Raw genomic sequence first — 27,712 nt, 5'->3', positions numbered from 1 at the left:
TGGAAATGCAACTTCTTAGGCTCTACTCCAGACCAAATGAACCAGAAACCCTAGGTGTGAGGCCTAGCAATTTGTTTTAGGTGATTTCAGCTCATGCCAAAGTTTGAGATCCACTGATCTAGAATATACTGAATGTCCCCAAAATATCCCAGAGGCGAAAACATCCCTAAGTTGGTAAAGATAGGAAACATTTTGTACATTGTGAAACAGAAGCCAATGCTTGGACCTAGTGTTATGAATCATGAATTTACGTACATCAACACATCCTCCCAGAATTTTTTGTCTTTGATCTTTATTTTCCCTATAAAATTCAACTTCTGAAAGAATTTTATGAGATATTCCTGAAAAGATGAGATGCAGTACAAGTGTGCCTTTAGCAAATTCAATGTACAAATATTCAGACATATAAAACTGATAAATTAGGTGGGCAATTACTCATTTTATGAAAAGGTTATTAGATTTATAAAATAAGTTACCAGATGATTCATGAAACAGTGATACCATACAGTGCATTTAAAATGTCAATTTACACAACAGAAATTTACAAATATCTAATGTGACCGTATAGAAGAGTAGATAAGTAAACAGGCTCTGATTTCAGTCTTTCCAGGTTTAAACTCTAGCTTTTTCATTTACTGTGTAACCTGGGCCAAGCCTCAGCTTTTCATTTACTATGTAACTGGGCCAAAACTCTAAGCCTCAGTTTCCTCATCTATAGAATGGGTATAATAATTTTCCTATCTTCCAAGTTTGTGTGAGGACCTAAGGAGATAATAAAGGTAGCATTTAGCCTAGAGGCTGAAACATAGTAAACTCTAATTAAATATTTGTTTTTAGTTTCTTTTTTGTGTTTTTGTTTTTTAAATTAGCTGCATCTGTGACCAGTCTGGTTTCTATGAAAACAGATATTCATGTTTTATCACTCAAGAATGTTTATACAAAGCAGATAAAGTTTATACAAAGCAAATACTGTAGGAGCTAACCATATTGAGCACTGAATACTCAGCAGGTGTTCACCTTTTCAAGAGCTCTTCTCTAGCCAAACCAATCACAGTAATTTCAACCTCCCTGTCTGTGACTGGTTTAGGTATGACCATGTCCTACAAACTGGCCAATACGCTGTTAAAAGCAGTGTGCTTGGGGCTCTGGAAAGAATTCCTTCACTTATGAAAGGATACATAACAGAAACTCTCCTCCCTTTGGAAATTGTAATATCAGGATACGATGCTTGGAACTGCAGCAGCCATCTTATCACTATGAGGAGGCATCGCTGACATATGGCAGCGGCAATGCAAAAGAGTGAAGCCTACCAAGGAACTTGATAACTCTATTCAGCTACTGAACTAATATTAGAACTGCCTTGCTTCTTGATTATGAATTTAGTTGAAATATGCAATGTCCTCACATTTTAATGCCACTATCAGTAGCATGAAAGCAAACTAAATGACATAATGCATCTAGCTAGTATGGCTTAATTGGCTCTTTGACAAAATGATCTGGTGACTTTATTCTTGAGGTATATTAAACCACATACAGAGAATCTTAATGAATAGCGTCTTCTCCTTCAATTGATCTGTATGAACTTTCTTGCTCAATATCTGATGTGCTTAATTAATCATTAGCTAAACATGTAATTATATTATCTTTATAAAGTGTTTTTATTTATAAAATTTTTGTTAATATATCATTAAAAGTATTGCAGATTTCAAAGTGAAAATAAAATTTTAATTCTATAATCTTTAATACTGTAATTGTATTTCCTGCTTTGTTTTACAATTTATATTTACATTGACATTTATTTCATAACATGTGAACTAAATGTACAAAATGAGGCTCTACCACATTTGAAAAAAAGTTTTCATTAAACAGACCTCACAAGGACATGCCCCAAATTCTTACTACCAGAGTGATCTTCTTTGTTTCTCTTCTCAAGCAAATAAGTTAATGTTTTATTTCTCACTTTGCAATAGGAATTTGCATTGAGTAACTATTTATGTAGCATTTATTTGGGCCATATCTAGAATCTGAGGGCTATTCTCCCCTCAATGTGTGAATATCTGATACCCAAATAATGGTCCTTCAATACAAAGATGTTTGTTAAATCCTATTTAAACAGATTTAGGTACAAAAAAACACAACAACCCACAAAACTTACTTTAGAGATCTTATTTGGCCTTTATTCCCAAATGGGAACCTCTCACATCTAAGACTTTAGATTTAAAGTATCCTTAGAACTTTGAATCATATTGGACTCTAAACTCGATTAATGGATCCTTTCCTCTTTTACTTAATATTGTATCATAGCATCTTTTTATAATAGCACATAATAGGAGGAGAATCTAGAACATACTAACCCCCAAATAAAAATAAATATTGAACAAAGGTATAAAATACATCATTTTAATCTTTTTCATCAAGAAACCATCATTTTTGCTTTACTTTCCCTTTAGATTCTCCATTTGAGAATATTTTTGGAAAGAAAAAGTCATAACACAAACGACCATTTTGCCTATAATTTCCCCCTTCTCTTCCTTGGCAAAACCATGCTGAAGAGTAGTGAGTGAATTTGTATAGTAAATATGCACAAGAAGTGGGTAGAATTAGGAACATACAATTTCAGATCTGTATTCAACTTGATTTTCAGAAGACAGCATTTTTAGCTATTTTTTGTTCTTCTAAAAGAGTTCATTCTAAAGTATATTAGATTGGTCTTGGCTAATATTTTCAGCATTTTATGTTAGGTCATCTTAATATCTCCATAAATGTGTCTTCTCTTTGTTACCTCATCTTTCCTAATAGGGTTGGTTAACCTGAAAATTTTCTCAACCTTTAGCACTACTAATGAATACAAATTAATAAATTAGAAAATTATGTGAGTTCATTGCATTAAGTCTAAATAAAATTCTCAGTGTATTTGTTATTGACCAATCTCTATAATTTCAAGTTCACTTTTCTGAGGTGTATTGTTTAAAATTCGATTTACAGATTCTCCATGTCTTTGGCATTATTTATTTCTTCTTCCTGCAGCCTGTTTTTGGCCATTTCACTACTCGTTGACCCCTCCCTCCATTAGAGGGATGGGCAGGGTAAAAAATGATATGATATTTTAATATAGTCAATTTTACCACTTGCTAAAATCTCTGGTGTGCAAGAAATAAATAAGTGTGTAACTATTGACTAAAATGACATTTAGGATTTTAAAAAATAATTCCTTGTTCATAATCTAGTAACTATTACTATGAAAAAACTGAATTCTCTATATGCTGCATTTAATAAAGATTTTTCATGATGAAAGCATAGTTTATTATAGTAATTCTATTCATTTTCACCCCAAAATCATGAACTAAATGCCTACATAAATGTTGTCAATTTAAAAAAGACAACATCCAAAGAATCAATAGCTAAAGTGAAGCACAAGGTGGATTTAAAAATGGAGAATAATACAAAATAATGAATTGGTTTTGCCTCATAGATTTAAACCTCCTTACTTACACAGTGATTTAAGAATCACAAATAGAAGAATATCTTTAATATAAATATCTACAGATGATTTTTTAAAGTGAAGATTTAACTATAATGGTTACTTCATAATCAATGATGTAATAGTCAATGGTGTGGGAGAACAAAGAGCATTGAGTAGCTACATATGGACTTCATAGCATCAGTCTGCTTTTTAAAAGGGGGGCTACCTTACATAAATATTTTTAGTTTTCACAAATTAAAATTTAAAATATCACCAGCTAAATAACAGAATATTTTAGCAATAAAAATACTGGCAATTATATTTTCAGTAGATCAACTTTAGAGAACTAAACTCTCCATCGTAACCAGAGGGTTAGATAATAAATTTATACCTGCAGTCTTTCATTCAATAAATAATCTATAATGTCATTACTAGTCTTGATGGGGACATTTCAATTTTACAAAGAGATAAAATGTTACAGTGAACATTTTCAAATTTTTATAGCATAGTATAAACAAAATATAGGCAGAACACATAATTATTTTTGAAGTTCAAGGAAAGGATTTTAAACAGAGAAATTATAGGGACACAAAGATCAGAAATACTACTTTCAGTCATTTTCACACATTCTTTTACTTTAGAATTTTTAATGATTAGTGAAATGAACACTTAGATATGTCAAAGTGAATAAAAACACAATAATAACTCAAAAATTTTTACTCTCTCAAGAAATAATCTATTCAATTGTACCAAAAGGTGGTTTAGGATACTATTTCAGTTGTTTTAATTTTATTTGGCAAAATAATATATTTTTAGTTACAACTACTGATTCCTCCCACTTTCTTTTTGAATGGAGGACATATTTACTATCTTCATAAACAACTAAAATGTTCAGAGGCCAGTAAAACCCATATCATACAGTAATATACATTTTTGTTCTTGTGAGACCTTGGGCCTAAATATTCTCTAACCAGATAACTCTCAATAAGGACAAAGATGGAAAAGGTTTATCCTGCATTTAGATATATGATATGAATATTTTTAAAGTTAAAAGCAGTAGTATGTATGTTCTTTCAAAAATAGCCTTTAAAAAATAAAGATATACATAAATTCAATTGAAGTATCATTTCAAAATAAACCAGACAATAATGTAGGCATTATTATATGTCAAACTTCTAGAAAATTCCCAGGAGAAACTTAGGATAGTTAGTTAAGAAATCCCTAGGTTCAAAATGGAATTCAACTTTTACAATGTTCAGTGAACTAAAACTCAAACGTTTTCTTAAATTGAAAAAACATTAACATGTATGATATTGTAATATAAGGAAAATGCAAAATGTTACAAGCGAGGGTAAACTGGAAGCTTTATTATTGAAGAAATCTGGCCTAGAGATAATCATACCAGATAAAACACAACTGCAAACTGCATGCTTGTCCCTGATGCTCCCTGGACTGGTTGTGAGGACATGCCTGCACAGTTCACAATTCACAAAAAACATTTAAATCATACAACTGAATAATTTCTTCTGACCAAACTGAACTTTCTTTAAGAAAATAAAGGGATGAGATAATAGATCAAATCTTGCCCCACCTCTTCTTTTCCCCCTTTTTTCTTTTAGTGAAACTGACAAATTGGTGAGGAGCACTACAGCGCCACCAACACAGATCAATGCAAAACAAAAAAGATCTCCCACCGTGTGCAAAAAGAGAGAAAAAAAAAAAAAAAGAAAAGAAAAGAAAAGAAAAGAAAAATGCCCCAAATTACAAAATGTCTCCCAAATGTACCTCTTTGGAGAAAAACAAGATAGATCTGCAAAGATTATCTATGAAGAGCTTCAAACAATATCATGAAATACAAGTTTAGATCTGATCAGCAAATAAAAGATCCACTATTTGGTAACAGTCATAACTTAATATAAACCCGGTAATGTCAGTCTCCACCTTCATTATACCAAGGACAGCTTTTCTGTAGTTTGTATCCAAGTAATCCATCAAGAAAACCACAATAGGCCGTAACGAATACAAAAAACAAAATACATCCATAGCTTGCCTGCTAATAATTTAGTCCTGGACAAATTAGGTAATACACAATTTTTATAAAGAAGATATGCACATATTTGGCATTACCAACATTGCTGGCACAAAACAAGTCCATCTTGAAATAGCTTAGTTCCTCTGTAGTTCACAGTGATTAAAGTATAATTTACATGATAAATATTTCGCTTTAGTAATGAAAAAAGTAACTATTTTTTTTCTTTTGGTAAAAAAATAACCAGACAAGATTAGGTGGAATGTGCAGATCAAAGCTAAAGAAAAATACAGAGATTGGTTTTGTGAGAAGAAACACAATGAAAATCCTTTTTACCTGGTGGCTCATTCAAAGATTTAATGCCATAAATATTTAAAATTACAAACTTACCTTTAGTGCAGGCAAAGAAGAAGCCAGTTCTTGCAAAACAATTGTAACAATATAGGCTGGATACTTGTGTCCCTAGAAACAACAGCCTCCAGGCAGCATATGGAGCTTGAAACATCTTTAAGATTTTTGGTAAATAAAAAGTAATACTTTCTTCCATGATCAGCGGCTGAATGGGGTGGATCCCTCCAGGATCTGTGGGCGTTTGGGAAAAATCGGAGAAATATCCACGGAAGATTAAAAGCAGAGGAGGCAGCGGCAGCTAGAAGACTCTGGGGTTAACAACTTTGCGATGGCAAGCAGGCGCGCTCTGATTGGCTGGGAGGGCAGTGTCCCTACAGTCTGCACTATCCCCCGCGCCCCCGCCTCCCGCAGCTCGGAAAGAAATGCGGTGTGTGTGCCATTTTACACTGGGCTTTTAAAAGCACAGCCATCCAAATGACAAAAGTCTGAGCTTGCTGCTAAGTGACACTGCAAAACAATAGCACCCACGACTGCTTGTTAGCTCAGGAAAATGCCTTTTAACGTCTTAAAGGAACACTCTTGTTTCTTGTGTGTGGTTTTTCTGCAGAATATAATGCTTTTCTTAAGCAAATTGTTTATCACTTCCCAAATGTCCGTATATAATTTGGATACAAATATGACCACTTGAAAACTATTTCCATCAAAACGTTTTTTGATTTGACATCATAAGATACCTAAAGAAGCCAGTCATCATTGCAGAAATTCACGACTCCTTTAGCTTTTGGAGCTTTAATTCCTTGAAAAAATAAAATTTATTAGCCATAACTACTACTATTTCTGCAAAGAATAAAAATAAAATAATTATTTCAATAGTTAAAATCAGTGGGCATACTTTTTTTTTCTCCTTAAAAATTCTGTTTCAAAAACCTTTACTGGCTGACAGAATTCAACCACTCTGCCTTACAAACAAAATGGCTGTGGTACTGAGTTTTTTTGGATCCTCCCACTGTGCCTCCTCCTGGCCTCCAGGAAGTGGTAAAAATCCAAAATAAATACAGTAGTCAAAGTACATTGTCCAGCCTGAACTCTGGTGAAACGTTTGGTAAGGGGTTCTTAGAATGTGCTGTTTTTTATTAGTTTTTTTAAAAAAATTGTTTTGAAAGAACATCACTCACTAGAGATTTACTTGACTGTAATTTGAACTTCCTGCTTTACATATTTATAAGTCCTTTCACCTATCTTGGCTGGCATTCAGATGAAGTGGGCTGGGAAATTTGATGCTCTGTTTCTAGTTGTGAGCTGAGTCACAACTAGGTACTTGGTGGTTGCAACTGGGCTTTTAAATAAAAATGAAATAAAAAACTTAAAAAAAGTAATGTTAAATGGATGCTACACTATGATTGAAAATGTAGTCAAAAGGTAGCAAATATTGAAATGTTTCAAATACTGTATAGTATATGTTTTAATTGAACACATTCAGTATAAAATTCTTTGCCAACTAATTGCTAATGAGCCAAGGATGGAACAGGGTTTAGAGGAAATGGATGAAGAAAGGGGTGGGGACTTGCCTACCTTCTTTAGGAGCCCTCCCCCAGATACACACCTATACACGGTTTGTTAGTTCTATATAATTTATTGTCTAAATCAGGACATTTTTGAGAATGAAAGGGGGCATATTACTAACTACAGCACGACTGGAATAAACAGGGACCGTCCATGGTAAACCAGGAGGTAGAGCTCACTGTGTATTCAGAGAGACCTTGAACTTTTAAAAAATATATATCTTTATTGATTTCAGAGAGAGGAAGGGAGAGAGAGAGAGTTGAAACATGAATGATGAGAGAGAGCCATTGATCAGCTGCCTCCTGCACGCTCCAGACTGGGGATCGACCCCGCAACCTGGGCACGCGCCCTGACTGGGAATCGAACCTCGATCTCCTGGATCCTAGGTCGATGCTCAACCGCTGAGCCACGCCCAGCCAGGCTTGAACTTTTTAAAATTTATATTTATATATATAACATGACATATCTATGTACAACATGGCTGGGACAGTTGAGGAAACTATACAAGGATGTTTGGCATTTCCCCCCTCCCACATGAACTTTAGACTAAGAAGACAGCATGAGGAAATGGAGTAAGAAACACAAAAGTTATATGCAATTCGAAGTGACAAAGAGTCTGGGTGCCAAGGAATCCTGCTCTCTCCATTTCTTCCTCACCAACTTTTCCCTATCCAACCTGAATGACAGCCTGAAAAGTGAATGGCCAGTCAGGGGGGAAGTATATACACACCCCATCCCCACGCATCAAGTTCATCATTCATTCTCACTGGGCCGAATGTTTGACCTGTCAGAATTTGTGAGAGGGTTACAGAATCTTCCTCTCTTGAACAGTGGGTTCTCACCCTGACCCTCTCCATCATAACTAGTAGGTTGCATTCAGTAAGATTCAGGCCAAGCTAGTGATAACTAGATTGAAGATGCTGGCCACCTGCAACCCCTTTCCTTCACTTGTTCATGTATCAGCATGGCTTCTCAGTCACACAGGAGCTGGGTTCCTGAGCTCTAGCAAGGCAGAGATTTCTGTGTTCCTTCTCTCTCCTTAACCACCTTCCTAGCTTTCTCCAACGTGAATGACCTCCTAAGAACCGGCTGCTCCAGCCCTGCTGTAGTATGAAGCCCCAGGGGCTAGCTCAGTTCATCCCTTTTCTTCTTTCCTCTCTAATAATACACCTGGCATCTGATTACATCAGAAATGAGGGCCTCCCCCTGTGCATGACTGAGCATGTTTCCTCAGGCCCACAGCTCAGCTGCCAAGAGCAGCCTTTTTAGCAGCAAAGGCACAGAATGCAGGCCAGGAAAGTGGGCTGGGGCAGAAGCAAGAGCTTCCATGGCTACCTTATTAGAATTGGTTTTTTCTTGATCCTAGGTCCATGATACTTATGAAGCCCTCTTGCCTGCATTCATAAGCCCCCAAATCTCCACTTCCTCTCTCCCCATCTAGTCTTCAAATGGTTCCCCTGTGTAGGCTGTTCACCCATGGGCCTTCCTCATTAGTTTTACAATGACTAGCAGAGCTTTTTAGCTGGCATTTGAAGAATTTTAAAATCAGAATCAATCTTTTCCATATTCAACTCTATTTTACAGATGAGGAAATAAGAAATCCTGAGAGGTCAAATGATTTGACCAAGGTTATGTATCACTTCTACATGGAACTAGACCCAAACGCAGATCTCTTGACTCCTAAACCAGTGCTCGTTCCACTATCCCGTGATACTTTCAAAAGCAACATGCTGGGAGAGAGACAAGGTGTCCATTTTATATAATGTTTTCCAATCTTGACATCAAGAGCCAGGGCAAACTGTAAGAGGCACTAAGGGAGGTTAAGTAGGCATTGTAGTTTTAGGCAAGCAAATCAGTTTTTCTTTTTGAGGATTCTTTAAACCTGCCATAATGGAAACATGAAGCAACAGCAGCGTAAGGGACAAAGCACTTAGAAGCCCAGAAAATAGGTCTCATTCAATCTACCTTTCCCAACAGTGTCAGGTCAGCCTTGGGTGTTGCACCTGCCACATCATTCCCCAGGCTTAGCCTAACCAATTTTGAGATTCTCTTCCTAAAAAAGAAATCTTGTCTCCCCAGTTTCTTGTGCATAAGAAAGACAGTTTGCAGTATTACCCAATCCTAGTCTCCTAATTCTGGGCCCCTACCTGGGCTAGAGTGAGGGTGTGGAAATCTCAGTTCAACCAAAGAAATCACCTCAGAGCCCCTCTTCCACACACACTACCTCCTCAGCACCCCGCTGAATCAGTCGCTGCTGGCCAGCAAGCTGAGTCTCTCCCTGGGTCCCATTCCCTCCCTGCCTACGGTATAGAAAAGCGCAGGGGGTGAGGAGGGGAGAAGAGGGGCCCAGGCTACCCCACAAGCTGGCTGGTGTCAAGCGAGGACTTTCTGGGGCAGATCCTGTGGGGTGGGGGTGTGGTCACCAGTCACCAGGCTCTCGTCTGGCCCTGCGCTTGGCAGCTGTTTATTTTTCATCTTGCCTTTGGCCGCGCTGCAGTCTCCTGAGTCAAAGTACTTTTGTCCTTTCTGGAGCCTCTTCCCGAGGAAGTCGGAGCCTCCAGGCTTTCGTCCTAGGCTTGGATATTTGGCCTTTAGCTTTGCCTCCTCAGCTCTCAGGGAGAATACCTTCTTCCTCCTGCGTGCCCTGCTTCTCCTGGCAGGGCTCCTCTGCAGGGTCCTCTCCTTGTGTCTGAGGTGCGGCGGGGCCGCTCTGCGGAGCGCAGGGGCCCAAGGAGTCCGGCGGAGGGCGGAGGGGGAGAGGGGGGAGGGGGGAGGGGGGAGGGGGGAGGGGGAGGGGAGGGGAGGGGAGGGGAGGGGAGGGGAGGGGAGGGGAGGGGAGGGGAGGGGAGGGGAGGGGAGGGGAGGGGAGGGGAGGGGAGGGGAGGGGAGGGGAGGGGAGGGGAGGGGAGCCGCGCGGCTCCTCCGCTCCTGCCACTAGGGCGGCTCCGTCAAAGGGCAGCCCTTGGCTGTCGAGACCTTGAACTTTTGCCAGGAAGGCCACCCTCGGACATGGGTCCTGGCCAGTGTAGAGAACCTGAGCTAGATCCCTTCTCTGTGCTGTACCCGCTTCCTAGCTCTACCCTCAACTGAAGTAGACAACAAAGACCTCGATTCGGGTGTACTTAATGAACAACCATGGGAAGGAAATAGTTACGTTTTCACTTTATTTTGTGGTCTCACTAATAGTGGCCATAAGACAGTAAATTTTAATGACATTTATTTGATTGAAATCAGGAAAATATTTTTAAGAAGTCATTTAATGAAGAGAGTATACTAAAATTCTTCAGAAATTTTTCAATGGTTTTCCATAAAATAGAAAAAATTTGCTAAGGATCGTTTTCACTATATACTTTTGTTTTTTCACCCTGTCCTTTTCTGCCCCATCCCTTCCCCCACCCCTGTATATCCATGTACATCCATATATGTAGATATACATACATATTACACAAATATTATTTATATATGTGCATACATATATAGTTTTTTATTATCTATCTTAAGGTTAGAATCTTCTGTATACTTTCTACAAGATGAGTATTTCTAACAACATACTTTACTGTGGGAGTATTTTCTTCAGAGATTTTGAGGCAATATTCATCACACATGATTCGAACATCTTTTGTTTTGGTAAAGGTAAAATGTAGCTTGAGATGTTGTTTAGTCTAGTAGGAATACAGAGAAACAAGCAAGCAAAGATATATATAATTGGCAATTAGGGTAAGTGCTATTTAAAGAAAGAAACAGAGTGCAGTCTTAAAGAATAACAGGATGGGAAATACATAGATAAGGTAGTAAAGAAAGTTGTTTCTAAGCAGGTGACATTGAAGCTAGACTTGAAGAATGAGAAAGAGACAAATTTGAAAAACACATGAAAAATAGCAGACCAGTAAAAGGTTACATGTGCTAAGGTCCTGAGGCAGAATGAAGCTTGAGGTATTCCAAGGCAATGAAGTCAATGTCTGTGCAGCATTTTGAGAGAAAAGGAAAATAACATTCGATGAAGTAAGAAATGTAATGACATTCTGCAGAGTGACAAGTTACAGAAAGGAGTTCCATATCTAAGTATGCAAATTGTATTCAGAGACTAATATGTTGCAGTTTGAGATTTTGGAGGTTTTAGTGATAATAATATCCAGAGAAGCTAACTTTGAATTGACATAGCTTTATTAATCACAGTGTTTTTATATTATATTTTTTAAAATCCACATTTCACCTGCATGTTACAGCCATTGGTTATAACTCAGTTCATAAATAAATAAGAACAAGAAACAAATATCTAACATCATACATATTACTAGTAAAACGAAAGGGAAGAACTCAGGCAACTATTGCCTCAGTTTTCTACTTCTCTGTATTAGTGTTGATTTTGATACCCCCCCCCCCCCCCCCCGAGGATAGGTTTTTGTTGATTTTAGAGAGAGCGGAAGGGAAAGAGAGAGAGAGAAACATCAGTGTGAGAGAGAAAGATCAATCAGTTGCCTCCTGCATATGCCTAGACTGGAGGTTGAACCCACAACCTGGGTATGTACCCTGACTGGGAATTGAACCCACAGTCTCTTGATGTACAGGATCATGCTCCAACACAGGCCAGGGAGATTTTGGTATTTTTTAATTAAAAAAAACCTTACATTTTATATCAGTAGAACAAAGTCCAATTAACAGTTTTTGTTAAACAAATGAGGTAAAGCATTATTAAAACTAAAATTTAGCTAACTGGAATAATTGGAATAAAAACAGTTATTCTTTTTGAATTTACTAACTGGTTGTTAGCAAACCCAAATCCTATGTACACATGAGCGAAGTAATGTGTTCAATTTCTTAGATTTCAAGAGAAATATTTAAAAATTAGGCCAAGTCAGTCATGTGTAATCCCTTGTGTGAGCTTTGATAGTAATAGGAATCTCTAAAAAAATCTTTACTTCTCAGAACTGTGAGGTGAAGGAAGATGTTTTTAGAATTCAGAAGCTAGTTTCTGTGGAGACTCCATTCCATCTAGACTTTTTCTTTTTTACATGAGAGAAAAGCACCATTTATGGGGTCCCTTCCTCATAGCCAAATGCATTCCTTAGAACAATTAGTATGAGTAATCTTCAAAGAATTTTCCCTGTTAAAATCAGTGACTACTTAATTGTTGTGTTGTGGCAGGCTGAGAAGGAAGACAAGGGGAACTTATGAAATGCAAGAAATCTGATAATCTTAAATCTAATAATTTTATAGTAGTAATATGATGCAGCACCTCATAATCAAATACAATAATATTTTTGCAGTAAAATATAATCACACTAATGAGATAAAAACAGATTATAAGTAGCCTCAACTTTTGTCACCAAATAGATGCTACAAACTTGTGAAAAAGTTGTCAGTTTTCAAAGATTTTTAGGAGTTCATAATTGTGGATAAGGGATTGTAGATCTGTAGCCATTAGTCCCATTCAAGTAGTTAAAACAATTATTCTTAGCTTAATTCAGAGCTTATAATTGTAATGATTATGAACAAAGTTACAACCTGAAAATGGCCAGATTTCCATTTGTGGGCCCTACTGAATTCAAATACACTCTATTATTAAATTTCTTTAGTTATTTGAGTGGTCTTAGATAAATCATTTTAATTTAATCCTTTACAATTTACCCCATATTTTTCCTCTTAAGAACAGTGAAAAGTTAATCTTTTTGCCTTTTTTCCCCCCAAAATGTTTTAATATTATGTCTTCAGTAGAGATTATAACAGTGTTTATTTCAGAACTCATCACCCATTGCTAGATGCTGTAGATCGCACTTATCTGTTGCAAGCACAGTGGTGTTTTCAAAAGTCATTCACTGGAGAAATTTGTGACCACTGGTGTGGCGGAGACTTCTTACTGACTAACCAATATCCATCCTCCATTTCTTTCTTACTAATAAGATCCAATTTTACTTTGAATTTGCCACTCCAAACTCTGTTTACTACACGGTTTCAACCAGTGAGATTTAAGCTAAAGCCATTTGGTAGAGCTTCTGGGAAGGTGGCTAACAGTGGCAGCCTTCTCTGTCCCTCACCTTCCCTTCCAGCTTCTTCCTGCCTGGAGGGTAGATACCACTCCTGGGTGGAGTCCAGAGCTCTGTTGAGACAAATAAGGCATGTCGTGGATAAGAGTAGCTGAACAGAAGAAAAGCTAGGTTCTGTGGGGTCTCCACTCCATCTAGACCTTTTTTTTTTTTCGACAGGGGAAAAAAAGAAAAGAAAGCCCCTAATTGTTTAAAGCACAGTATTATGGGCTCTCTTTTTCATAGGCAAATGCAATTCCTAGTATAATTACTATGAGTGATCTTCAAAGTATCAGCTCTGTTAAAAGTAGCTACTTTTAACTTGCTGTGTAGTACTAGGGGAGCAAGGGGACTTTATGGAATGCAAGAAATCTGTCTTAATCTGGGTTGTGGTTATGTGTGGTTACATATATATGAGATATGTATATGTACACATACCATATATGTAAGCATTATTGAGCTGTACATTAATTGGTGCACTGATTGTGTTTTATTGCACCTATGTTATCCCTGAATGAAAGAAATTTTAATATGTTACAGAGTGATGGATTCTGACAATTTGAATATAGACATTGTAAAAGAGCTGGACAAATTTAATTCTTTTAAAAAATATTCGATAATCATTTTGTTCTAAGTACCTAAGAAAACTATTCATTTCTCTCACTAAGAGGGTAAAGGGGGGTTAAATGGTGATAGAAGGAGACTTGACTTTGGGTGGAGAACACTGTATTGTAGACTTGTACTTTTGAAACCTATATAATTTTATTCACCAATATCACCCCAATAAAAATAAATAAACCCCAAAATGGTGCTCCTATTTTTATATGTTTCCCTGTAATCATGTTGCCGGCAAAGTGTTCTAGCATATTCCATCACTATTCACTCCGTATATGTTCTTTTTCTTATATTTTTATTTGACAGCTATATGCATGCCTTCATCAGCAGCAGCCATCTTCGTTTTGTGAACCCTAAGTTTTGGGTGATCTCAACTGTCATTCAAGTTTTTCATTCTTATCAGAATTTTAGGATCTGTGGTAACTGACCTATTGTGGACCTAGTGGACATGAAATGGTTAAACAGCAAACCCTAAGCAGGCATTTTCTTGCAATATGATATAGGATGTATTATAGTAAAATCTGTCTAGTTATCAATATGAAAGTTACTCTTTTTGATATTAAAAACAGGACTATAAAGATCTCTCTCCGTGACAACTGCTGCCCTAACACACATACACACACATTGCAGGGTGGTGATGAAGAAAAATCACACACTGACAGAGACCGTACGGCTTAAGATTTCAACAGTGCATGGCTTTATGAGGCAAAAGAGGATCTGGAACTTCTACAGCAATAGAGACACAGCTAGTAAAGACAAAGTATGAACCTTGAACAGTTATAGAAAGAGAAATTTCTGTAAGAGATCATTAAAGCTTCCATACAACAAAGGCCATTTACTGTTATGGAACATGAATCCTTATTGGAACAAAAACAGAGTCGGCAAATAATTCAGGTCTAGGATGACAAAGGAAGAGGAGTTTAATAGGATCAAATCATAAATAATTTCTTTAAGTATATTTATTTATTTATTTGTTTTTTATTTTTAATTTATCTTTATTGTTGGAAATCTTACATATGTCCCCCTTTCCCCCCCATTGACCTTCTCCACCCTGCACCCTCCTCCCAAGGCTTCCACCACATTGTTGTCTGTGTCCATGGGTTTTGCATATATGCATATAAGTTCTTTGGTTAATCTCTCCCCCCTCCCCCTTTCCTGTGAAATAAGTCAGTCTATTGCATGCTTCAATGTCTCTGGGTCTATATCGTTCATCAGTTTATTTTGTTCACTAACTTCTTTTTAAAGAAGATCCTTCAACATTTCATGTAGTATTGGTTTGGTGGTGATTATCTCCTTTAGCTTCTCTTGTCTGTGAAGCTCTTTATCTGACCTTCAACCCTAAAGGATAGCTTTGCTGGGTAGAGTAATCTTGGTGGTAGGTTCTTGCTTTTCATCACTTTGAATATTTCTTGCTACTCCCTTCTGTCCTGCAAGGTTTCTGTTGAGAAATCAGCTCCCTTGTAGGTAATTAACTGCTTTTCTCTTTCTGCTTTTAAGATTCTCTCTTTGTCTTTAACCTTTGGCATTTTAATTATGATGTGTCTTGGTGTGACCTTTGGGTTCCTCTTGTTTGGGAATCTCTGTGCTTCCTGGACTTGTAAGTCTATTTCTTTCCCCAGGTAGGGGAAGTTTTCTGTAATTACTTTTTCAAATAGTTTTTCAATTTCTTGCTCCCTCTCTTCTCCTTACATCATTTGAATGCTGGCGCCTTGAAGTTGTCCCAGAGACTCCTTACGCTGTCTTCATATTTTTGGATTATTTTTTTTTTCTCTCTTCTGGTTGGGTGTTTTTTGTTTCCTCATGTTCCAAATTGCTGATTTGATTCTCTGCGTCCTCTACTCTACTGTTGATTCCCTGTAAATTATTCTTCATTTAAGTTAGTATATTCTTCATTTCTGACTGGTCCTTTTTTATGTTGTTGATGTTCTAACTTCCTTGAAATTCTCATTAAATTCCTTGAGCGTCCTTATAACCATTGTTTTGAGCTCTTTATCTAGTAGTTTTTTTGCTTCCATTTCATTTAGTTCTTTTCCTGGAGATTTCTTTTGTTCTTTCATTGTGACATGTTTCTTTGTCTCCACATTTTGGCTGCTTTTCTGTGTGTTTCTTTGTATTGGGTAGAGCTGCTATGTCTCCTGGAATTTGTAGAGTGGTTTTGTATAGTAGGTATCCTGTAGGGTCCAGTGGCTCAGCCTCCCCAGTCACCTGAGCTGGGCCTTCTAGGTGCTCCCCTGTGTGGGCTGTGTGCACTGTCCTGTTGTAGTTGAGCCTTGGTGCTGTTGCCATCACTGGGAAAGATTGACCCCCAGGCCAGTCAGCTGTGAGGACCAGCTATGACTACAGTGGAAGGACTGCTGTGCAGGAGACGCCCCTATGGAGCAGGATTTGCTTCAGTGGGCTTTGGTGCTCACCGAGTCCACCCATTGAGTGTGTCACTTGTGGATGTGATAGGGTTGTAATCTTGTGTGGTAGAAACTGACAACTGGATGCACTGTGTCTGGGACCTCCTAGGAGGTGCAAAGCCAGCATCTGCCTGTGCCATGCCCAGGGCCACCCAGCATGCACTACACAGCAAACCATAGATGGCTACTGATTGTGCTGGGCTTGGAGGTGGCCTGGAGAGGCCAGGATATGAAACAGTGTAGGCTGCCATTGGGGCCGGGCCTGGGGCCACTTATCAAGTTGTATGGAGCACACAGAAGCCAGCTGCTGCTTTTTTGAGAGATTTTAGGAAAGTCTGAAGCATAAGACAAGAGAGGTCAGTTGTATGTAAAAGCCTCTGGAAATGGCTTGGATGAGCCTGCAAATAGGAAGGGGAGACATCTCTGGGAATCACCAGGGCAGGTTGAAAGGCGTGAGTCAGGTTGCTGGCTCTGTAGGGGGCGGGCCCATCAAAGGAGCAATGGCCTCTGCCATCTCTTCTGTCCAGGAGAAAGCTTCCCCTCGAACTGTCACCCTGATGACAGGCAAATTAGTTCCTCCCTGAATATCCTAGGTTCCTTTCATGCTGCTGCCCAGTGCTGGAGCTCAGAGGACGTGAGTCTGAGTAAGTCTGTGCTCCCGCCCTTTAAGAGGGCCTGCCTGTGGCCAGCAGCCTCCTTGTCACTCAGCCACAGTCCCTGCTGGTTTTTACAGCCCAAAGTTGTGGGGACTTCTCTTCTTGGCACGGGACCTTGGGCTGGGGGGCCTGATGTGGGGCTGGGACCCCTCGCTCCTCAGGGAAACCTCCACAGCCAAGATATTCCTCCCGATTTTTAAAAAAAATATATGTCTTCACTGATTTTAGAGAGAGGAAGGGAGGGGGAGAGAGAGATAGAAACATCAATGATGAGAGAGTCATTGATTGGCTGCCTCCTGCACGTTCCCTAGTAGGGGTTGAGCTCAAAACCCAGACATGTGTTCTGACGGAGAATCGAACCTACATCTCCTGAATCATAAGTCGATGCTCAACTACTGAGCCACACCATCTGGGCATTCCTCCTGATTTTAAACTGCCACATGTGAGTGAGGGACCAGTTCAGCAATTCTGGCCGGAGTCTCCACCCCTCCTACAGGTTTCTATATGCTTCTTTAATTCCCTAGTTATAGGACTTACGTTCAGCTAGATTTCAGGTGGTTGTGAATGATGGTTGTTCTGTATTTTAGTTGTAATTTTGATGTGGTTGTGGGTCCTTAGCTGTGTTTAGCTAAGGATTATTTTAATTCCTTAGTGTGGGGGGAGTGGGGATTGATGTTAATGACAGAATCTACACAGGTGGTTTATTGTATTTTAATATTTAGTCAGCTATTCTTAATGAATCTTCCCGTCTTTATATTGTATTGCATTAAAAGAACACTTTAGGCATTGTTATAAATCAAATTTGGGGACTGAATAGCTCACAGCTGACAATTGCCATCAAAATTCTGGTACTCACGGCAGTTAGTACAGAGAAGCAGCACCCCATACAGAAATGTGCTTTTACAAGGCTTATTTCTATCTGTCTGGGTTAACACTTTATAGGGCTACACACTAGGAAACAGGGGGCCATTATTGTGCTAGTAAGGAGGACTACTAAAAGAGAGGCAGTTCTTGCAAAACCATATTGCCAGTGTGATGATTCACTTCAACATTTGATCATTGAAAGAAGCATCACATGATATATGTGATGTAAATATATATATTTATAATCAGCAGACCATCATCCGTTGTCAAATCTAGCTTTCAGATTTTCTTATTGATAAAAGTAATAGCTTAAGTGACCTTTACTCTTGCATACTATCCTCTTTTATTGCATTCACTTTCCCCCTCCCAGTGGTAAAAGTAATATAAACTCATTACCAGCCATTTGGAAAATACAGAAATGTGTAATAAAGAATACACTAACCACTTGTAGTTCCACTCCTCTGGATCTCTTTCCAATGTCTTTCCTCATACTTCTTTTTGTGTTGGCAAACTTTCAGGAAAAATGGTGCCAAGTCAGCAATCCCGATTATATAACTGAACAAAAATAACTCAGACAGAAGTGATTACATAATTAACACAATTGCACCCTACTTTGATAAAGGGCAGAGATTTGGGGAGAGGAATTAGAAAACTACTCTCCTCTCTAGTTCTAAATTATTTGTAAAATCACAGATAGCACAAGTACAACCAACTTTAAGTGAAATAACCAGGTTACTTACTTGCTTCCTAATCATTTACCAAGGTCATCTGTACTGAATGAATGGGGTTACATGGGGGTCAATATTAAAAAGAGGGATAACTTTGGAATATGAAACACTTGGAAAACAAAGACAGCCAATGGGCAAAAATGAAGATATGGGATTCCTGGGCAGTGAGGGAGAAGAATATAAGAAGGGCAGGTGGAACATATAATAATATGGGATGGTGCCATAGATAGGGTGACCAGATAATTTAGTTAAATCCGGAACATTTTCAAGAATGAAAATGGCACTATTAATAATTGCATTGGTCAATAATTTGGATTATACATTTAAAATCAGGAAATATGGTCATTTTAGATAAACTTTTACAAAACAAAACTACTTCCCCAGTGGCAGCCAATTGTTTGCTACCTTTACCATATATATGATAACTTCTTGATATTACCATCCTTAGTTTTTGACTCACCATCATTGACTTCTAATGAATCTTCACTATCAAAAGGAAATGCCAGGTGGGTACTAATCCCCACTGAGGGTTTAAAGAGATTGCTTTTGCAGGAGTTAGTGTAAAATGTTGAGGCCAAGATCGAGTTTCGGTCATTGTGAGTTAGAGTCACTCTATTTTAGGGTACAGGCTTCATTCTCAGAACTGCTGGTAAAGATCTATGTTATTGGCTTTTTATTTTATGGAAATTTAAAGCCCAAAGCTGGCACATTGGACCCTCTCTTGGCCTCTCTGTAGTGACTATTGTAATATATTGTGCCATCATAGAAGTCTGATAATGTAATTTTCACTAACAAATATCTCAGACTGTTTGCATTTTCAAATCAGTTTGTTGTGTCCATATTTGGAAAATTAACACATTTTACCTCAGTTTGCAAACCATAATTTGAGGAGTACTTACAAAAGGAAACAAGGTTAGGAAAAGTTGCTTCTGGATAAGCTTTCACCCTGAGAATTTGAGGAATAGGAATTTGTTGAGAGCTGCGACCCTTCAGGCTTGGGACTCTGAACCAAACATGATATTTGGAATTTTCTCCGCCAAAAGAAGCCCAAAGAACCCTCTGTCACCCAGAGGCCCCTTGCACCAGCATGTGGCATTTGGTTGCATCAGAATGTCAAATTTCTACCTGCTGTTCTTTTCTTTCCCCAGTGGTCTATATCAAAATAGGACTCAGACTAGCTGGGCTCCCCACCTCAAGATGCTGCCAAGTGCCCCAGATACATGATAGAAAGGGGTGGAAACTTGAGAGTATAGACACTTCTTGGAGACTTTCTGCTCAAGGGCTCCCTCTCTGGCAACAGACTGGGATAGTGTTGCACATCAAATTACAGAGAGGTAGCCTGGTCACCTGCTTGCATAGGAATACTCTGAGGTGGGATTTCTCAAACTAGAGACTCTAGTGTTTGTGAACTCTCTGTGAGAATATTTTAATTTTGTATTTTTATTTAAATAGTAATTTAAAAAACCATAAGCATCTTATGGGTCATCTAAATGACTTCCCTATAGCCAAGTGCTACTCTGCAATTTTAATTTCATGTTTGTGTTTACAATTGTGTCAGCACTAAACAATTCGTCTTTACTCAGGGAGCTAATGAGAAGCAGACTTAATATGTAAATGATGCATTTATACAGTGAAGGCCACATGTTATCACAACAAACTCTATGAACAAATGGTTTACAATAATTTGAAAGAAAAAAATTGATAGGGAATTATCATCTCACACTACCTGGTAGTAATCTGACAGTAATTCATGCTACAGCTCGTGATGAGGAAAACCGTATCATCTGTCGCATAACATTAAGACTTATAATTTAAAACTTATTGGCTTTATTGCTTGATTTATATTCACTTTACAGATTAGTATTTTTATAGTTACATAAGCTCTATAAGCATAAAGAATATATACATAGTAGTATGTGTGCATAAAGATGGTTGAAGAGCATGGATTTAGGGGCCAAATTTCCTGGATATCAATGTTAGCACTGCCACCTAGTAGCACACATTAATACTGTGTATGATGTACTGGTCTGCACATTTATGTTATATTTTCTTTCCTGGTCTTGGTTTTCTATTCTGTATTTTTTCTGAATCTGAAATTTTATGTATACTGTTTTATTATTTGGAATTCTTATACTCTACCTCATATACATTTTGGAAAATTTTGAGTCATAAGTAAACAAACTGACCCATGGTTATAGAACTAGTAAGATTCATATTTTGACCTGAGTTTTTTGGCTTCATGGGGAAGTCACATTTACTGACCATCCAATAGGACCTGGTACCTAATACACATTACCTTGTGAAATCCACACATTAACTGGTATGAGGTAGGTCTATTACTGCTGTCTTTATTTTCAGAAATGGAAATAAGAAATGAAAGCTTACAATAGTTTTAAGACTTTCCCAAGGTTAATAAATGTTCTAATTTCTGGTCCTATAAACTGTTCTTAAAGAAAAACATGAACTTCCTCTTCTAAATTCTGCCCTGTTGTTTAGGGCCAGATCTTTGTATCCATCTCCCATTCCTTCCTCTCCCTGCTACCCTGCCAATCCCCCACCCCCACAAGTGGCTTTTCCTCCTGTGACTTTGCCAAGAACAAAATTTAGCATTCCAACTACCTGCCACTTAAATAAAGCATTTATCATTTTTTAGCTAAAAAAGTACTTGCTATAAAAGAAATAGTATGACTATCAAGCAAAGATGGTCCCCAATTTACAATCTCCTTAGTAGACTTTCAAGGTTTCCCAGAGCACAGCGCTTTTTCTGTCACTGTTGTACACTTACCGAGGATTCACACTTGCCTTCTAGAAAGTGCCCCAAAAGAGGCAACTTAGAGGCTGGTGCTCTAAGGGTGTGGTGCCATGCAAATCTATGCTCTCTAATTCTGGCCAATTTGCCTGTTTCTTTATGTGGGTCAGTTTTATAGTTTTTACAGAACTTGAAGACTGTCACTCAGATTGGCCCTATCAGCATATTTCCTGGCTGTTCCAAATTTGTGATAGGATTGCTCCCCTGCCACCCAGTGACGAAGGTGGTGCAGTAATCCAGCTATTGGTTGGATTAAGGCAGAACAGAACGTGTTTTATTGATCCTTGCCATTATGACCTACATTGACAAGGAAGCACAGGAAGTATCACTAAATTCCATCCAGAGAAAAAAAATGACATTTGAATCTCAATTGCCCTGCTGTCATTTTACATTAGTGTTTATAGTGATTCCCAAACTTCAGTCACTTGATTGTCATAATTTTTGCTACATCCTCATGTCACCTTTACTATTATTTACCTAAATTTTCTTTAAATTAATGATGCTTTTACTTAAATATGTTATTTTAAAAGGGGGCTTTATATTTCTGCCATTAATAGGAGAAAAGTTTCACTTACTATTAATAGATAATAGTTTTAGATATTATTTAAGATTTCATTTTAGATAATCTTAAAATGAAATATAATGACAAGAAGACAATACTATTAAATTCTTTCCAGTGACTGGGATTGGGAATTAGGAGGCCTTTTATTTATTTCTAACAATCACATAAAGTATTACATAAATTATAGGACACTATGCAAGCAATATAACATTTTGTGCCATCATTTTCTCCATTTGAAAAACTTCAGAACTATTTACCATATTCATCATAGGCCACTAGTTGTGAGGAAAAGAGGAGAGATTTACTGTGCCAACTGCAGGAAGTAACAAGACTATAGGGCATTAGGTTATGGAGAGAAGGTGCTAATAGATTTTAGAAACTATGAATAAAGAGAATCATCAACATGATATAGAGCTAAAACTAGAGGATACCAAATTTGACAAAAATTTCCCCTTTGGTCACACCTAAAAAGTTTGATGAGTCCTACTTGCTGATTTAAAAACAATTTGTTAATCCTCACCAGAGGATATTTTTTCCATTGCTTTTCAGAGAGAGAGTAGAAGGGAGGGAAGGAGAGAGAGAGAGAAACATTGATTGGTTGCCTCCTGCATTAGCTGCCACACCCCTCCCCCGCTGAGATTGAGCCTGCAACTGAGGTACGTGTCCTTGGCCAGAATCAAACCTGGGACCCTTCAGTCCATGGGCTGACACTCTAACCACTGAGCAAAACGGCTAAAGCATATTTATAGATTTTGAATAGCAAGATAAGAAAAGCAAAAAGCACAGAAAGACCTTAGAATAAATGGCTTATAAGGAGGGGGGAAATCATGACACTGGGGAGATTGAGTGGAAGGAAAAAAGGGTAGTGAATGTTCTTAGTGCTAAAAATTACAAATTCTGACTCCTAAGCAAAATTGTGCTCTGATGATCATATCAGATTAATCTATTGACTTTGGAAATATGCATAGTGCATATCTTGAAGGGTTCCTTTACTTTTTTATGGACTTGTAAAATACTTCATGGGTTACTTAGGTGATAGCTACATTTGTGGATATTATTGGTCATTGAATAAGCAAAGAAAGGCCTAGAAGTCTCTTAGGAAAAGCACAGAGGTCATGGAGCCATTCTAAATATAATTTGTTATTCAAATTGTCAGTTTGAAAATTAAAACTGTCAACATAAGAAACATTCAAGCCTATAGAGAATTTTTGTGAGTTTATTTGAGACAAACTGTCGACAATTGCGGTGAAGCAAATCAGGAGATTTTTGCTCCTGAGAATGGCAGCTTTGCACCTTATTTTATATATTACAATCAAAAGAGCAGATGCAAGTGGGTTACATGAAATCCATTGGTGATAGATTAGGGAGGTGGGAGAAAGTAAAGTGGGGAGACCTCTGGGATTGGATGAAAAGTAAAATGATAGACACATATATCTTTTACATAGGTGGGCACAGGATAGCTAACAGTCAACAATTAACTCAATAACAATGATGGAATTTGTGGTCTCTGCAGAGTGGTGCCTGTGCTTTGAGGGGTCCAGAAAAAGGAAAATTACTTTGACATTCCAAAGATATGTTATTGTAGATGCAAAAAGGCAATAGACAGGCTCATTTAAGGTAAATATTCACCTTTGCCAGGGAAGATGCTGGCCTAGGACATGACTACCTGCCATAAACTGCTTTGACATAACCTGAGCTTGTCGGGTTAGCATGTGGCCCCTTTTCATCCACGAAATAATTTATTGTCAAATACAGAGATTATTTTATGAGAGTCCTGATTAAAATTCCACTGGGAATGATTATCAGACACATTCTTTCAATGATTCAGCTGTCAAGAATAAATGAATATAACATGCAAAGCCTTGGATAGCTTGTCTTGGATGAAGCACACTGATTTATTTTGGACAGAATATATGAAAGTTGCTAGTTAGATATTATAGCAATTATATGAATTGGGCTGAGAATAAGGAATGTTTACAAACAATTATAAAAGGAAAAATATGCAAAGATGACATAGTAGCAATGAAAAAAATTAGGAAGTTTCTTTAAATCAATTGAGCAGGATTTGGGATGTGAGTAGTTGTGGTGACAATAATGGTAAGAATAAGTGAAACAAGTCATCAATCTTGAACTTTTTATTATAGAGAAATGCTTCTGTGAACATATTCAGTAGCTGCATCCTCCATGAAGTGTGAGAACAATTAAGTGTATGTTACCTTAAGATTAAATTGCTTCCTAGAAAGGGGAATGGGAGTGCAAAAACTTTTTGAACATTTTTTGAATCCTGTGGAAAAAGGGAGATAAATTTAATTTCTCTTTCTCTTCGTCAAAGCAACAAAAGGCGAATTTCCCCCATCCAATCTAGGTCCCATAGCTGTAAATGTAATTGTAGGCTTACATCATTTTTGAGGGGCAAATAATTTCTTTGGGTATGGGGGGACTTTCAAAAATATATGTTACTTAAGACTAAAAGGTAAGATATGAGATCAGGATTTCCATATAATTGAATTTAATCTTAAATTCAACATTTTAAAGAAGATAGTTGAATCTTCCTGTCTTCTAGGGATATTTACCTGTCATTATTGGATTTCACGACCTCCTCAGGATGAGAAATCTGCATGCCTTGAAGGTGCCTTGATGTTGAGTAGGCCCCCAAACCCATATTAGCAAGTGTGACTTGGAAAGAGTAAGCTTTCTCAAAAATATAGGGCTTTCAAAAGTCCTCTAGCCAGAAAGTGGTACCCACATGATCTTAGAGGTATCTGATTCAAATATAGGGCTTAGGCAAGTAAGAATTAGCTGGTATTGGGACAGAGGCAAAGACCACTGCCATAACCAGGGGACATAAATTCTACCCTTACTTGGATATGTTATAAATTGACCTATGATTGTTCTTTTGTCTGTGAAAACTTCTGAATATCTTTAAGGGTCAGTCATGTTTCACTCAAGGAGTCTTTTGAGGCATATTTATTTTATTTTATTGAATTTAACATACATACTAAAAAAATACAAATCGTAAGTGTATAGTTTGATGAAATTTTACAAAGGGATAGGACTCAGAATAAGAAACAGATTAGTGAAAAAAAAAAGAGAGAAACAGAATATATTAGAATCCTGGAAACCCCCTTTAGACCCTCTCCCCCATAAGTAACTAATATCCTTACTTCCAGCACCATAGACTCTTTGTTTATATTTAATTTAAACCTTATAAAAACAGAATCATATGATATATACCTTCATGTTTGGTTATGTTTGTGAGAGTCATTCCTGTTGTTGCATAGTTTTGGTCCATTCATTGCTGTATAATATTCCACTTTTGAATATATCACAATTTATTGATTAATTCTACTGCTGGTGGACAGTTGGGCACAATTTTGATCCTTTACTGGACAGACCTGGTTCAGAAATTTGGCTTCTGGGCTTTAAAGGAGTATTTCTAAAGGTACGCTTGAATGTGATGTTGCTGAGAAAGACTTAGTACTACCTATACAAGAGGCTTATATGAAGGATAAATTGCTGTATAAGGAGGCATTCAGGTTATCATCAGAGTCTGTTAAGACTTTTCTAAGAGAAAGTGAAGAAGATTATACATATATCAAAATTCCACTGAGGTCTTTCAGGCACAATCAAATATTCATACTTCATGCATTTCTATAAAGTAATTTCCTAGTTTTCTTAAATGAAATTATGTAAACCCTAGAATTTTGTAAATTGCAGAGCTGGTTATACATTATCATCATTCTGAAAAAGTCAGAAATCATCACTATTTTTCTTTAGAAAGAAAAGGGAGGGTAAAGACCTTATAATTCCTGATAAAGATATTCCTGTCTTTGTACTTAGTCCCTAAGAGCCTGAGTTTTCACTATAGAAGTTTTCATGAGGAAGGGTTGGTTTGGGCATTTTGTGTTGACTCCTTTTAACATGGCTATTGTGACGTGGTGGTAGATTATGATGAGCATGTGAGTATGAATTAGGAGAAATATAACTGTGGAGCTCAAATAGGAACACTACTGTGGCACTGGTAGCAATACCCTCAACCATAGTCATGTCTATAGAAAAGCCTTGGTAGGACTCTGAGACTGTTATTGAAAGAAATTTTGGTTTACTTCAAGAAGCACAGATAATTAAATACCTGATCAGACTCTACATTTCTTTTCCTATTTCGCATTTGGAAACAGCATTGACTCCTTTTCTTTGAGTAAGCCCTTCATTTTTTGAACAATCTGTAAGTGAGAAGCCTTAAAATGAAATTAGTGTCTCCCTCCCTCCCTCCCTTCCATCCTTCTTCCTTTTTCCTTCCCCTTAGGGCACTCTTCCTATTCATTCTCCGCCCTTGAAAGAGGCAGGAGCTATGGAGGTGGCAGTCCCTGGGGGCTGAGGAGGCAACTGACATGGTAGGTAGATCAATTACATTTGGGTGATTGAGCAAATAAATAAGCATATTGAGGATAATGTGAGTCAGGTTTCTCACTATTGGAGAAGGTATTTCCAAATATGGAGGTAGGGAGGCTGGAGAGAACACTGAGTTGCTTGATGGGAGCTGAAAAATATTGGCATGTAAACTAATGAGTTTAAACTATATATGCACTGATAGATATAGAAATAGGTGGAGATATTCAGGGTGTCCCACCCAAATGTATACACACTTTGAATACCATTATTCCAATGGGTTAAATCTGAAAAGAAATAAACATCAATTGAGCTGCCAGCTGTTAAAGTGTGTATACATTTTTTTGGGACACCCTGTATGTGTACATATGTTTGTTATTCTTTTTTGAAAATTTCTTCTTTTTTTTATGCTTTATTGCTTTGATATTATTATGATTGTTAATATTTTTGCTATTTTCTCTCTTGTTTCTTTGGTATCTCTTATTGGCCTCCTTCTTTTACTTTATCTTTTTTTTCCTCTTTTTCTTTTACATTCTTTCCTTTGTTTTACCTTTCTCTCTCTTCTTGTTACCTTTTCATAACTTTTCTTTCTTTCTTTGTCTTCTTGTATTTAATCTCTTCCCATCCTCTTTCCCCCCTTCCCTCTGAGGTTCATCAATCTGTTCCATGTTTCCATGATTCTGGTTCTATTTTATTCATAAGTTTATTTTATTCATTTGATTCCACATATAAGTGAGATCATGTGATATTTGACTTTCTCTAATGGGCTTATTTTGCTTAGCATAATATTCTCCAGGTCAATCTATGCTGTCCCAAAGGGTAAAAGATCCTTCTTCATTACAGCTGTAATGTATCACAGCTTTTTTATCCACTCATCTACTGGTGGGCACTTGGGCTGTTTCCAGATCTTAACTATTGTAAATTGTTCTGCTATGAGCATAGGGGTGCATATATTCTTTCTGATCGATGTTTTGGGATTCTTAGGATATATTCTTAGAAGCAGAATCACTGGGTCAAATTGAAGTTCCATTCTCAATTTTTTAAGGAACCTCCATACATTTTTTCAGAGTGGCTGCACCAGTCTGCATTCTTACCAGCAGTGTACTAGGGTTCCCTTTTCTCCACATCTTTGTTAGCACCTGTTGTTTGTTGATTTGTTGATGGTAGCTATTCTGACAGGTATGAAGTGATACCTCATTGTGGTTTCAATTTGCATCTTGCTGATTATTAGTGACCTTGAGCATTTTTTCATATGTCT

At 37.5% G+C, this 27,712-nt stretch overlaps 1 protein-coding gene and 1 pseudogene across 2 annotated transcripts in view; both read right to left on the bottom strand.

Annotated features, from left to right (window-relative positions):
* Positions 1-6,191, bottom strand: part of EPC1 (enhancer of polycomb homolog 1) — a 97,094-nt gene extending 90,903 nt beyond the window's left edge. Inside the window, exon 1 of the mRNA XM_081139805.1 lies at positions 5,883-6,191. The gene's annotated coding sequence lies outside the window, so the exon portion shown is untranslated. The remainder of the gene's footprint in view (positions 1-5,882) is intronic.
* Positions 6,192-9,757: 3,566 nt separating this feature from the next.
* Positions 9,758-24,727, bottom strand: LOC308547022 (alpha-endosulfine pseudogene; annotated as a pseudogene). Its single transcript has 3 exons — positions 24,639-24,727; positions 24,282-24,300; positions 9,758-10,116 (listed from the first exon to the last, which is right to left on the bottom strand). The product of its transcript is annotated as an alpha-endosulfine pseudogene (transcript).
* Positions 24,728-27,712: the final 2,985 nt, after the last annotated feature.

The sequence above is a fragment of the Miniopterus schreibersii genome, assembly GCF_964146895.1.
Source record: "Miniopterus schreibersii genome assembly, chromosome: 1".
Lineage (NCBI taxonomy): Eukaryota > Metazoa > Chordata > Mammalia > Chiroptera > Miniopteridae > Miniopterus > Miniopterus schreibersii.
The sequence above is the reverse complement of the archived record's forward strand: the minus strand, read 5'-3'. Positions and strand labels throughout refer to the sequence as shown.